Below are 13,902 nucleotides of genomic sequence, written 5' to 3' on the forward strand. Positions count from 1 at the left end.
GAATATGTTACATTGCTATAAATCCTCTCATCCAAAGTGTTTAAAGCAATACTCAGAAGCTTTTTAACTTAATCTCACTCATTTTTATGGAAAAAAAAATGTTATGGAAGTATGTTCTAAAATATTTACTACAGTTAACCGCTACTCCCCTCCCCCCAATCCCTGCTCACATTTCTATTTGGATACATTTTCTCCAGTTCTTTCAATAAGAGGCTGAATTTCAAAATGTTCATAGAAAAGGCTGTGAACAGTTTCGCTTGCTCAGTCCCCACTTCAGTTGTTCTAAATGCAATCTGTACTTCAGCTTCTCCTGATAATGCTTTGCTTTCTTTCCTTTCATAGCATTCATTTTATAATTCAACCTTTTATGAAAGGTAGACGAAGACTATTTTATTAATAGATGAATAGAGAGCATTGATTAATACATTTCTCTAGAAATGCTTACATTCCTGAGGACTAATGATGCTTATTGCTTCCTCTACTGTCCTCACAATTTCATGTTAACCACGAAATCTTTTCATCTTTACCGCCTTTATTTCTAGGTTATGCACATTCTCCGAAAGTTGGGAGACAGGCTATCGAGAGTTCCAACTTGCCTTTTACAGCCATTAGTCACGTTTTGTTTACCGTCCCCATTCCCTCCTCACTTCCTTGCCTTAACCCTCTCCCATGTAATTCATCATTCATCCTCACTTTCCCTAGTAATTTCCTATTTTTAAATGCCTTATTATCTCATATACCTCATTACCCTCATCATCCTTCCAACTCTATTGTTCATTTAATTTTCTCACAGCTCGTGTAGTCTTGTTTGGTTTGATGCATTCATTTCCCTCTTCATGCTCCCCTGCCCATGACTCACCGGTTTCCCCTCTCCTTCTACTTTCCGGTTCCAAGTTCTTTCTTTCTGTAGGGGCAGATCATGACTTGAAATGGTGGGGATGAATCTTAATCTCCCTAGACTCGCTTTCTCTTTATTGCCTTAATTTTTAATACAAGATTATCATTCTAAGGGGAAAAAAATCTAGGTTCATCATTCTCCAGCCTTCCCACAGAGGCAATCAAATACACTAGGTCTTTTTTCTAGTTCATTGGGGATAACACAAATCTCACAAGAAATATTGCAGAGTTGGTTGACGTACCTCTGAGATACATTGACCCTTCTTTCTCCTCTTAGCAACTGAAGCCTGGTATCATGGCCAAAAAACACATTAACGCCGCATGAATTTATGTTACATAAACATTTTCTCTCATAGATTGAAAGTAAATCCCTGCATACAAACCCTGCTGTCATCAAACTTTCTGGTAGTTCCCTGCCTCTTTTCCTAGAAGAGCATGACTTTAGCTTTAAAATTTTTTTGTTTGTATTTTGTTTTCAAAACATCACAGGCTTCAAGGCCTTCGTCCTTTTCTTCTGATCTTCCTTTCCTCCTCCTGAAATCTCATGATAATTTAGCAAACTCTGGAGACAGTCATTCTTCCCTTAATTTTCTCTTTAGGATCCTTCCTCACCTCATCTTTTTCCAACAGACACCTTCCTTTTTCAAGTGTATGACAGGGACCAATTCCCATCTTTGCACAGTCTTACCTTTATATTCTCCCTCAGTCCCCCACTATCACTTTATTTTCCTCCACACATACACACTCTACTTCCGTCCCTGACTATATTCAACTGTTTATATGGCTGGTGAAATTCTCCCAGCCTGTCTCCTTGGTCAAGAGGGCAGCCATCTTGTTCCCACAATGCCCTTCATTGTGGGCAAAGGAAATGCTGGCATCATGATGCTGGCAATGGAAAGGACTCATGATCATCACCTTTATTAGTGATAACACCTAGGCAATGGAAGTAAACAGGTTGACCAAGGGACAGCCTCATTATACCACGCTTACAGGAAAAATTGGGTAATTTCTCAACATCTTTCTCCCTATTGTACTGCTCTGGAGATCTGTGTTCACTTTTCAAGTTTATTGACTTTCCTATTTTATCAAAGGTACATAATCTTAACCAGAGTAAGGTCAGTAAACCGTAACCACTGAAACTAACATTTATTCCCCTATGATTATGACTTTACCCTCATTCTGAGCTAGCCAAAGGTATAGATCGCTTGTGCAGTGGGAAAGTCTGCTCACTGAACTACTATGAGTGTGTTTCTTTGAAAGAATTGGGTTTCTCCGAGTTAATGCTTTCAAATATGACCCCATTTTTCTACTCTTCTTTCTAAAATATGACCCCCTTTTCCCCCTTACTATTCTATTACAACTTACACATGATTTCTCTTGAGGGTATGATATAGTCTAATTTTCTTCATTATTCAATTTGAATCCTATTAAGTGAGACAGGCATTCACTGACAAGAAAGAACATTTAAATTTTGGCAAATAAGTTCATTAGTATTCAGAAAGCTTTGCACCCCTCATAGTTAATAAACCTTTCCATTACAGAGTAGAAATCCTGCAAAATAGCCAAACAAATTAGCAATGGGGCCACCAACAGAGTATATCCAACCTTGATTCAGAGATGTCTCAGTTTATCAGTTTTCTGTCAATCATTAAAACAAGAAAAATGAAACATGCAATTATATACAAGGACACAGAACTCCTAATTCTTTAATCCTAACTGAAGCAGAAGAGTTTTAATTGCTTGGAAAAAATAAGATTTTTGTTTTTTTCTCAAGAGGGACAAAGAAAACAAACGTAAATTTCCCTACAGTCAATGGCTGGAGATACAAGATTCGACTATGCAATCAGAAGTGGAAAGACCAGTCCATCATCTGTATTTTTTGTCTTCACAATGGCCAATATCCAGATATTTGGAAATATGAGATGGTCCACAGAATGTTCCCTATAGCTCCTCTAGCACATAAGAAAAAATTTTTTTCTCTTTTCATTACAATGTTTAGAGTCATATAGATTTACTGACACCACTTCTGCTTAATAGGAGTAATATTGCCCTAAGGTATTTGAATATGCTGTCAATTATTCCAGGGTTGATTTTCCATTTGTTTGAGTAACAAGACCCTTTGTTTCTCTTCTAAACCCTATCAGCCATTGGATCTTGTGAACCTTACACTGTTTTTAGTATATTTACAAGAGGGAAAGTAAGGGCAAAGAGAAGAGATGAAGCACTAATCAATCCACTTAGTAATACTATACATCTGCAATAAATGAAAGCAATAGAGAAAATTAAAGCTTCTGGCTATGGAGAGGTATAGGCATTAACTGGAGCTGTCAGTACAGTCAACCTCAAATAGGAAGCAAATTGAAAGTCAAGAGTAATTAATTCCACCATTTAAGCCAAACACTGAAGTCCCTAAACTATTTCCCAGGATAAAATTCTCAAACCAGTTTGCATCAGCAATTCTGATTATGAAATTTCATAGATTTATTTTTTCATAAAATATTTTCTGCGCTTAGAGATATATATCAAATAGAATTGTGAATAATGGAAAAAACAAGGATGAGAAGTCACTTATATAGGATTCAAAATGAGGTTAAGCATTATAACAATATCTTTTTGTCTGATTAGTGTTTTTTTTTCTTTTTAAAGAGGACACCAGCCATAGTGAATATATGAAGCACAGTATACATAAAAGATGTTTATTTATTGAGAGCTTTGTTTGTTTGTCTGTTTGTTATAAGTTTTGGATGTAGTCACGTAGATTCTCTCCACCTGGGCAGAGATGGGTTGTAGGAGATGGGATAGACAGTAGCCATCACTGTATGGAGGACAGTTCCTCTACAGATACATCCCATGAAGTAAAAGATTGTCTCTTCCTTATATCTGGACATAGATCTTTTCATGATTACCTGCAGGTGTATCTCAAGGCATTTCAAAATTGCTCGAGCAGAACGAGACATCTGCCTGTATCTGGTTACCCTGGGTGTACCACCAGCAACCCTCTGAGACATGGTTGATTCTCACCAAAAGGAAAGCCAGCAAATGAAAGGAAGGAGAGTTCTGTCCCCTCTCTTATAAAAGTTTCTGGAGTGTGAGAAAATGTCAGGTGTACCTTGGATCTCCAGGCCTATCACATACCTGATACACAGTACATGGTATATGCTTAGTAGAAATGTGATGAGGGAGATGGAGAAAGGCAGGGAGAGAAAAAAGAGTGGAGGAGAAAATAAAGCCTTTATGGGCTCTACAGGGTATGATTCTAGAACCTTCTCAATTCCAAAGGGGAAAGGCGGACTCATTGTAACACACAAAGTTGATAAACATCCCTCCAAAAAAATAACAATCAAGTGACGACTGCATGTCTACTTGATCTGACAGCTTAGGAACAAGAGAGTTAAAAACTGGCCAGTTGTCCAGTCCTCTGGGGCCTGATGTTAACATTTTTAGAGATAGAAGTGGTCTTGGTATCACCTGAGAGGCCTCCGCATGGAATGTGATGTGACTTGCCCACAGTCACATAGCTTGTTAATATTAGAATAAAGACCAAAATTCCCAGCCCAGCACTTCTCACACTGCAGTTTTCCTATATAGAACAGAAGAAATAGCTGGTTCCCAAATTCTATCTCTTCTTATTTCTTGACCCAAGTCACTTAGTATCTCCCTCCGTAGGAGCCCTAATAACCCAAACCCCTTTCCCTGGCACCATGGGACTTTACACAGCTTGCTAGGGAAATAGTCCACACTGGTTCACAGAGCATTTATAGAATGCAGACTTTCAAGTCTTATAAAAGCATGGTCACAAGGCATGATTAAGGCAATAGGAATTACTCCATTAGTTAGAATCCTGGGCTTGATAATATCTTTGTGACCATTGGTTTGCTGCAGCCACTGTGCTTCACATCCAAAAGAAAGCAAAATGTAAGCTCCACGAGGGTAGGGACCATGTCTGTCTTGCTCCTAGGATTCCATAGTGTCCAATAGGTACTTAACTATTTGTTGAATTATTGAACATGACCATCAGTTCCATATTTCATGATTCCAAGAATGTTCCTTGGTGTCTTCATCTGCCAATATCTGCGAGCACTATCACTTTTCCGTCAAATATTTTTAAAGATTCCCAATTCCACCTGGTGTCTCTACTGATCTAGTTAACACAACACAGGGTCTGATCACCCAACCCATCGGCAAAGAGTTCAAGCTCCATTGGACTTGATCTTCTCTGTTAATCCCGACCCCCAAGTGGATGAAAACACACTAAGGGCTAACATCCTGGAACTGGAAGATAGACAGTTTACGACTATCTCTTCATTTCCAAGTCCTAGAGTTCAGAGCAGAGGAATGTAGGCTCTGCTTGTGTCTCCTTCGAACCACTACTTGTGGATCTATACTAGAAAACAGGATGAGCTCTCCGTGGGAAAAAACCAAGCAGTAGGACCACTAGGGTAGTCTGCTTTCCCTCTCTGGTTAAAAACTATCCAGCTGGGGGTCCCAGTTTTTATATCCCAGTAGGAGTAAAGAGGAGCCCTGCATTAAAACATCACCATGCTCCCCTATATTCTGATTACTCCCTACTTTCCACCCTTAAGGAATTTATTAAATCATTCCTTCCAGTCCCATACGGAATTATCCCTAAAAGAAGTGCTGGCATTACTTTCCTGTCCTTATATTTCCATGGTTGTGTTAGCACAGTATGGACATTTTAGTGCCCTTATAGGTTAGTCCTCCAAGCAGTTGTCCAGCTGGTCTCTCTTTAATCTGACACTGATAGCAGCCATTACTTGAAATGAAGAAGGCAATCTAGTTAGAAACTGCAGCTGGTGTTCCTCTTTTCTCAGGGGTAGGTGGCCCATCCATAAGGTCTTCTTGGTGATGGTGTCCAGGGGTCAAGGTTCAAGAAGCTCAGTGGCAGCGGTGGGAAGTAATATAAGAAAAGGCCATGCTCCTCCAAAGGAGTGGGTTTTCCTTCTGTCTCAGCAACTGTAAAATTATAAATCAAAGATTAAAAAGTTAAGCCATGGCTCAAGTGAGGATCTTGGTAAATACACGGCTTAAACAAAACCCGATGACGGATTCATTGGCATCTAAATGAAATCTGTGGTTTTTCAGACAATGCAGTGGAGACTATAGGAACACACAAAGTATGCCTAAGGGTTCTCCATTCCTTCGTTTATTTTGCTGTACCAAAGAAAAAGGAAAAATGTAGATGCAGTTAAAATAAGTAAATCTACACGCAGAAAGGATGTAGAATGAGTGGGCTAGGGTGGGACATACTTGGGGAAAAAGGAAAGAGAGCCCACAAAATTCAAGAACAGCTGCTTCTGCTTCTTCACAGTATTGCACAGGGCCGACCTGAATGGAGTTGTGATTTTATGACCTGAGTGAGAGCTGAATAAATAATTATATTTGGGGATAAACTTGGGTTTAAGATCCCATGAAAAGTTACAAGAACAGTGACTCAAGCCTTATCCAGTTCCTGGGCAATCAAAATGATTGATTTCTAGAGTCATTAACAAAATAAGACAGAATGAGAAGATGGTATAGATGAAGTATCACCAGTTTAGGGCATTTCTGCCAAAAGTCTCATGGGCGATGTATTATAGCACCAAAGTACTGGGCAAAACAGCCAGCTCAGTGATTGGCTGCCATTCTGCCCCCTTCCTCAGGCTCCAGGAACCCAGTATACATGTGCTATTATCCACCCACTCAAATTTCTTTAATTCAGAATACTATTTTAACAGAAAGTCTTCCAAATTGCTAGATTTACTCAAATACTAGCATATTAACAATTGGTGGCTTTAACATTCCCATGGGATATTTGCAATTTAAAAAAGGAGCTTGTACATATACATGAATCTCTTAATTACTGGAATAGGGGAGGAAGGAAAAGGTGACAAGTGAGCAAGGAAAGGGGAGGGGCTTCCCAGGCATCTTGTTTAATCTGACCAACTACCAAACCTCCAAACAGTGGGCTTCAGCAATTTTGCCTCCAATGACACTGTACAGCTGCCAGCTCCAGACTGAAATCGTAGTTCTGTCCTCAGAGCACGCGAACAGGAGGTTCCTCTAGAACTGACATCTGAGCCCATGGAAAAGACACTACAGATATTGATCACGTCTGTGTTCCAAGTATCTAACGCTGGTCCAAATCCCTCAATTTACTAAGAAACAAACTAAAAAGAGTGGCTTACCCACTGTCACACAGGAACCAACTAAAAGGAAGGGCCAAGACTGAGCGTAGGTCTCCCAGACCCAGTCCTCAGCCCTGCCCAAGGAAATCCTCATGAGTACAACACTTTGTCTTTGCTCCAGAAACAGGCAGGAGGACCATGTTCTGCAAACTCTAGAGCAGTGTGTGGGGAGTATCTGAGTAGCAGTTTCCCCTTCCTGGACAACAGTCTGGTTCAGTGGGTCTGGGGAGGCACAGGAATGTTATCAGGTTCCCTGGGGGACTCTGATCTATGAGGTATAGGAACCATTCCTTCATACTTCCCTTGTCACGCCCTAGACCTATCTTCACCCTGCAGCCACTTGGAAGATCTCCCTGAGGGACTGCTCTGGGGACATGCCCTGGAGCCCAAAGATCAAAAGGCGCTTGGACACTGGGGCACAAGTCAAAGCCCTGAAGGCAAACACCAGAGCCTCAAGGAAAGAATGCTTAAAATGTAGGAGAAAGATCTCTTGGGCCCTGGTGACCTTCATGACTTTGTGGCTAGCAATATCCCAGCAATACCCTCCAGGTTCCTGTATAACGAAACTTCTAACAGGTGCTGAGCCCCTGCTTTGTGGAAGACTGTGTCCAGGGCTGAGACGGACAAAGAAAAGTAAGGCCTCGCTGTGAACAATCTATCGGGAAGCTCAGACATGTATACTTAAGAAGAGCATCAACATGACAGAGTAGTGTCCTTGAAGATGGGACATAACACAGTTCAGTGTCATACAAGCATGTCCCATGGAATTCAGTGATTTCCATACCCACAGCCTCGCAGAATCTTGTGGCAGATTCTAATCCCCCACCCTGGAGATATTGATTCTCTGAGCCTGAGGAAGAGCCGACGGAGAATCTGTATTTTTAACCAACTTCCAGGTGAATCCACAGATGGGCATTTGAGATCCTTATAGTGTTTTTGAGGGCCAGGCTGAGAAAAATCCACAGGACCCTAGTGTGCTTGCGTTTTATATTTATGGTTTGCAGCCGCTCAACATTCCCAGCTACTCAACTTGGTTCCTAGAACTCATTTTTGTTTGGTTTTCTTCTGAGGTCAGTCTTGTCCCATGCAGTCTTCCTTCTTCTTGCTTCCTACTTAGGGCTTCCTTCATCTTCCTAGTTGGAATTTGTTTTCTGGAAAAAGGTGCAGCTTTATTCTCCAGGGAAACACACAGGCAAAAGCCCATGTACAGCCATCTATTATATGATGCTATTTATATGAGCTATCTAGGACAGGCAAATCCATGGAGACAGAAAGGAGATTAGTGGTTGCCGAGGGCTGGGGGGTAGGTTTGAGAGATGACAGCTAATGGGTACAGGGTTTCTTTTGGAGAATGATGAAAACGTTCTGGAGTTAAATAGTTGTGAAGATTGCAAAATGTGGTGAATATATTACAAACCACTGGATTGTACATTTTAAGAGGGTGAAATTTATGGTATGTGAATTACATCTCAATTTTTGAAAAGCCCATGTAGATGCGTGAGCACCACATGTCACATATAGGTAGATCACCTGAATCCCTGGGTCTTCACAATTATTAGGTGACATCCCTAAGGCAACAGACTCAAAATTTTGCCAGGAAAGCTGATGGCAATAATAGCCACCATTTACTGCCTATTTGTTATGTGGCAGATACCTATGAAACATAGTACATGGTTATCTCCGATGATATATCATGACCAAAGATGGGGATATTAGTATTAGTAGTATTATTAGTATTATTCTGTTATTAACATTTTACAGATAGTAAAATAGAAGCAGAGTGAGATTAAATAACTTGACCAGGCCCATAACTAGTAAGTGGCAAAATTGATAGCTAGGGAGGTGTGGTTAAATAGGCACAAAAAGACTGTAAAACCATGCCCCTCATGGACCTGATCTTCCCACCATTAGATGCGGGGAAAATAGAATAATAATAGTAATAATAGTGTCGCTAAGATTCACTGAATGCTTTCTGTGTTCCAATCCTTCTACTAAATTCTCTACATAGACTGTCTCATATAATCTTCACAAAAACTCTGTGAGGTACACACCATTGTCACCCCTAATTTACAGAGGTGAAAAGTGAGACAGAGAGAATGCTTATATAACCTGCCCAAAGCCACACAGCCAGTAAGTAAGTGATGGGATCAGAACTTAAACACTGAGCCTTAGTGTTAAGAAGAGATCCAAACTCAGGTACCTACAAGGACCAGGAGAATGAAAGTGTGAACTGGGCCCCATATGTTTCTTAAAATGCAAAACAGTATCTGCCTATCTTTTATCTATCTATGGAGATGTGGTACAATTTTCTCTTAATATTATAAAGCCAAACAAAGTACAAGAGCAATGATAAATGGCAAAGGACACTTTGCCTCAATGTTGGGGATACAGAATGGAGTGGCAGAAACCATGACAAATTGGAGAAGAGCCCACTTCATCTAAAGAGGCAGCCACCATTCAATCCAAGCCTCTGTTGTCAAGTGGATATATGGTGTAGTATTGCCATCTTTTCTGAGAGCAACCAGAAAAACAGATTTTTACATGAAATTTTTTGTTTTTTAAAAAATGGCAAAGAATTCTACAGACTAGATTTGGCCTGTAGCCGACCACTCTCGACCTCTGTATAGAGTAAAATGCCTCCTTGAGCAGTTCTTTGTAACTGGAATTTAGGATGGGGGTAAAAAAAGTGACAAGGTAAGTCTGGAATGGTGAAGAAGGGCCCTGGTATGAAGATTCTTGTTGCACTAAGGAAGGTAAATCTTATCCTACAGGCCAGGGAAAACAGAAGCTTTGTTATTTTGTTTTGTTTAAGAAGAGAAAGGCACCGGCTCAGAAAGACATTTCTGAGAACGATGTGAAGTTTGAAATAGCTGGAAGAGATACTGAGACAGTGAGACCAAATGGGAAATAACTGCAATTGTCAACCCCAAACCAAGGCAGTGGCAGTGGAGGCAAGAGAATGGACTTAAATCAACTAATACCATAAAGCTTCCATAATAAATGATAGATCTGCTCATACCTAAAGAGCACATACATACGTTCTATCACATAGCCATAGCATCACTTGGTAAAGAAACGACCACGAAGAGGGAGACATTAGCAAACAGGAGGAAGAGAGCTATGAGAGAAATAAGAGAGGGGTTTCAGGATACAACTTGTTTGAGGCTAGATTTGGTATATAAAAAGGAAAGAAAATGTTCTTGGCTGGGGCAAAAACAGCTTGAAAACTGCCTAGGAAAACAAAAAGTAAATGAAGGAAAATTAAAAGTATATATATAAGGAGGTCAGGTATTAAGAAATTAAGAAGAAATATAGGAAACCAGCAGGGGAAAAACTAATCAGGCAATGAAAAGCAGTGAAGGTCCCTAAAGTCCAGATTTAATGCAGATGAGAGAAATTGGTGAAGACATTTTAAAAGGATGGTGTAATGAAGGCACCAAAAAGATTGCTTTAACAGAGACAGAACTCAAGAATAGAGACCACAGTGGACATATTTATTTATAAGGAGTTAGAAGAAAAAAGAGGGCCAAAATAGGGGAAAGGATTTTAGCTATTGGAAACCAATGGGAAAAGATGAGTTTTAGAGATGTCAGAAAGGAAAATATGACAGGATTTTGGAATATTCTCAGAGTGAAAATAAGATCTAGTCTGGGGGGGAAAAAAAAAACACGAAAAAAAAATGCAACTGTTCTCTCTCCACAAGTGCTTAAGAAGCAGCCCTGAGGACAGCCAAAGATAACACCAATGCTGCATTCCAAGGGCGGGAAGAAGAGAATGCAGTTACCAGAAAGTTCCAAAAGGGAAGGGAGCAAAGATTTTCATCTTTCCCGAGCTTGGGTTTCATTGGGTATAACATTGCCCAGACTGGAATAGTGCTCCACAGAACCAACTTCTTCAGAGGTAACCTTGTAATAATAGCCCAGAACATTCTGGGAGAACTGTAGTAGTCACAAAGGCAGCAGGGAGGGGAAAGAAAGCTACTTTGCCACACAAACGTCCAGGAATAAAAAGGACCAAAAGACCTTATTTAAAAGCATAAAGCTGCATATTAAAGGAGGAGAAATACAAGTGGGTAGGAAAGAATATTACTGATAGCAACAGGAAGGGACTATCATTTAAGTATGTGTCATATAATACCTGGGAGCTTCTTACAGTATTATAAGTTTGATATCAGATAGACACAGTTTCTCCATTTTGCAGAAGAAAGGGTCAGGAGTTACACAAAATAGCTACATGCTAAAAGTCACATAGAGAATAAGTTTTAGAGCTAAGTCTTACTGGATTCTCAAGCTTATGCATTTTCCACAATACCATACTGATTATGGGCCCACCTTCCACCTGGATTAATACAAAAGTCTCCCTAACTGGTATAGCTCTCACCTTCTCCATCCCCCTTCATGCAAGTTTCATTGTGGCACTCCCCTGCTCGAATCCCTTCAATAAATTCCCTTTGATCTTCAGTGGAGTTCAAACTACTTAGCATTCCTTACAAGGTCCTTCAGGATCTGGCCCTGCTCACCTCCCCAGCCTCCTCTCAAGCTCCTCCCGTTGCAGGTGACAATTCAATGGCTGTGAATATATTTAAGCCTCTGGAATGCACTAGGCTCATTCTCCTCTCCAGGTCTTTGCACATTGTCCCTCTGGCCTGGAGCACTCTTCTCTCTGACCTCCTAACCCATGCCCTGAGGCAGTCTACGCAACAATAGCACTTCTCCCTCACAAAACTTAACACACATTTTTGGAATCCTCTGGATGTGGTCACTGCCACACCCCCTCTACTGTGAGCTGCAGGAGGAAAGACCCTGTTTCTAGCTTATTCAGTCTTAAATCCACAACACCAAGCACACGTGCTGGCATGTCATAGGTGCTAAACACATATGTTCTGAAATGGACAAATACATTTGAAGGGGGGTAGTGGGGTGACGTGCTATCCTTGGTTACTAAGTGGAGCTATATCAGTAGAAGCCGAACCCAGAGCTGAACCCAAAGCCCCTACACTGCAGTTCACATTCCATTGCTATAGCTTCTAAGACCAAAAAATTCACTAGCATTTTATTGAACATATACTCTATGTGCTTCCTATGTTAAGAGCTATAAGTAATTCCAAGAACAAGGGTCAATTCTTGCCCTAACACAACCTTACAGTCTTGGAGGAGACTTCATTTTACCAATATATTGCCACTCACATTCTCTTTGAATCCTTTCAGGACTGAGCTGGCAAGCAATCCTTGACAGTCTGTTAAGTATTTGATAATTACCAATTGACCATCACTTGCTCCTACAGGACTACTAGGGGTCTTGAGGGTGGAGGCCAAACCTTATTCATTATCATCTCGGTGGTTAGCATAGTGCCTGGTATATAAACCAGGTTTAAAATAGCCATCCAATGAATGAAAGAATAAACAAATGAATGAATAAACAGGCAAACAAGCCAAGTCTTGTACTAAAGCTTTGGAATCCAGGTCAGAGTCTCAGCAGGAATTCTCCTCCATCACTACACAGATAATGACTTGGTGACAAGTCCCCTAGGGAAGAACCAGCCCATCAGACACACACACACACACACACACACACACACACACACACGAGACAGACTGCAGAGCTGGTGGAGCACAGGGACAGGGAAAAAGAGAAGCAGGGTAGGAGTTTAGATGGTTTTCCAGGGTTGACCCAGGTTCTTTTCTGTGTCCTCAGGTGTAGAGGGTCAGATACTGTAGGGTCGTCACAACCACATGGAATATTGAGATGGCTTCACCTGCCCCCCTACAGCCCTAAACCTGCTCAATGAGGTAGACCATAGAGGTAGGCCAATAGATAAATAGGTAGATAGATTGATATAGTACTCGCCACACATTTTCACTACCTGGTAAGAAAACCCTTTGGTTACATATTATTTAAAATATATATATATATATATATATATATATATATATATATATATATGCTGTTACCCAATATTGCCCAATAAAATTTATATATATATATATATATATATGTAATAGCATGTTTTTCCCAGGACCCATCAGCTACAAGTCAAGTCACTGTCCTTCATTCTAGTTAAGGGTGCAGCTCAGCTCCAAGTCCTGTTGCTGTTTTCAATCTTTAGTTGCAGGGGGCGCAGCCCACCATCCCATGCGGGAATTAAACTGGCAACCTTGTTGTTGAGAGCTTGTGCTCTAATCAACTGAGCCATCCGGCCACCCTAAAGTGTATCTTAATAATCACCAACTGAGTAAAATATCCAACTGATACAAAGATATTTGTAGTTTCTATACCTTTCAAAACGAGAACCAAAAATCTGAACAGAAACAGCTATCTGAACAGTATCCTTTACACACACACACACACACACACACACACACACACTCCCGAAATTTCCCTGCTGCCAACTTGTTAGTTATTTGAATAAACATTATTTCTGCCACATGCTTTAGAACCACATAGTACCTCGTAGTCAGTTAAAAAACATGTATCAAAGTTAGAGCATGGTACTATTTTGACACCAGACAGTTCTTTACTTTTGCGTGGAATCACTGTATTGCCTGAACAGCGTACGATTTCGCTTTTGTGCAGACAATCAGCAGGTCATTAGCGTATCGTACAAATTGCCCTGGACTCAGGATGGAACCCTGGGGACCTGAAGCCATAATAGACTGGAGAGACGATATGGTGTTGCTGACAGTTACCCCTGATGGCAGTTAAAAAGGTATGATTGCAACCACATGACAGCTTCATATAACAGATCCCTGAGCTGTTCACATGGCAAATTCTGATTAATGGTATCAATAAGCATTGTGAATTTTTAAGTTTGGGTGGAGCT

At 40.6% G+C, this 13,902-nt stretch overlaps 1 long non-coding RNA gene across 1 annotated transcript in view; it reads right to left on the bottom strand.

The window, feature by feature from the left end:
- Nucleotides 1–2,579: 2,579 nt before the first annotated feature.
- Nucleotides 2,580–13,902, bottom strand: part of LOC141573200 (uncharacterized) — a 37,551-nt gene continuing 26,228 nt past the window's right edge. The window contains exon 2 of the long non-coding RNA XR_012498876.1: nt 2,580–5,871. This is a non-coding gene — a long non-coding RNA (uncharacterized LOC141573200). The remainder of the gene's footprint in view (nt 5,872–13,902) is intronic.

The sequence above is a fragment of the Rhinolophus sinicus genome, linkage group LG09 (assembly GCF_036562045.2).
Source record: "Rhinolophus sinicus isolate RSC01 linkage group LG09, ASM3656204v1, whole genome shotgun sequence".
NCBI lineage: Eukaryota > Metazoa > Chordata > Mammalia > Chiroptera > Rhinolophidae > Rhinolophus > Rhinolophus sinicus.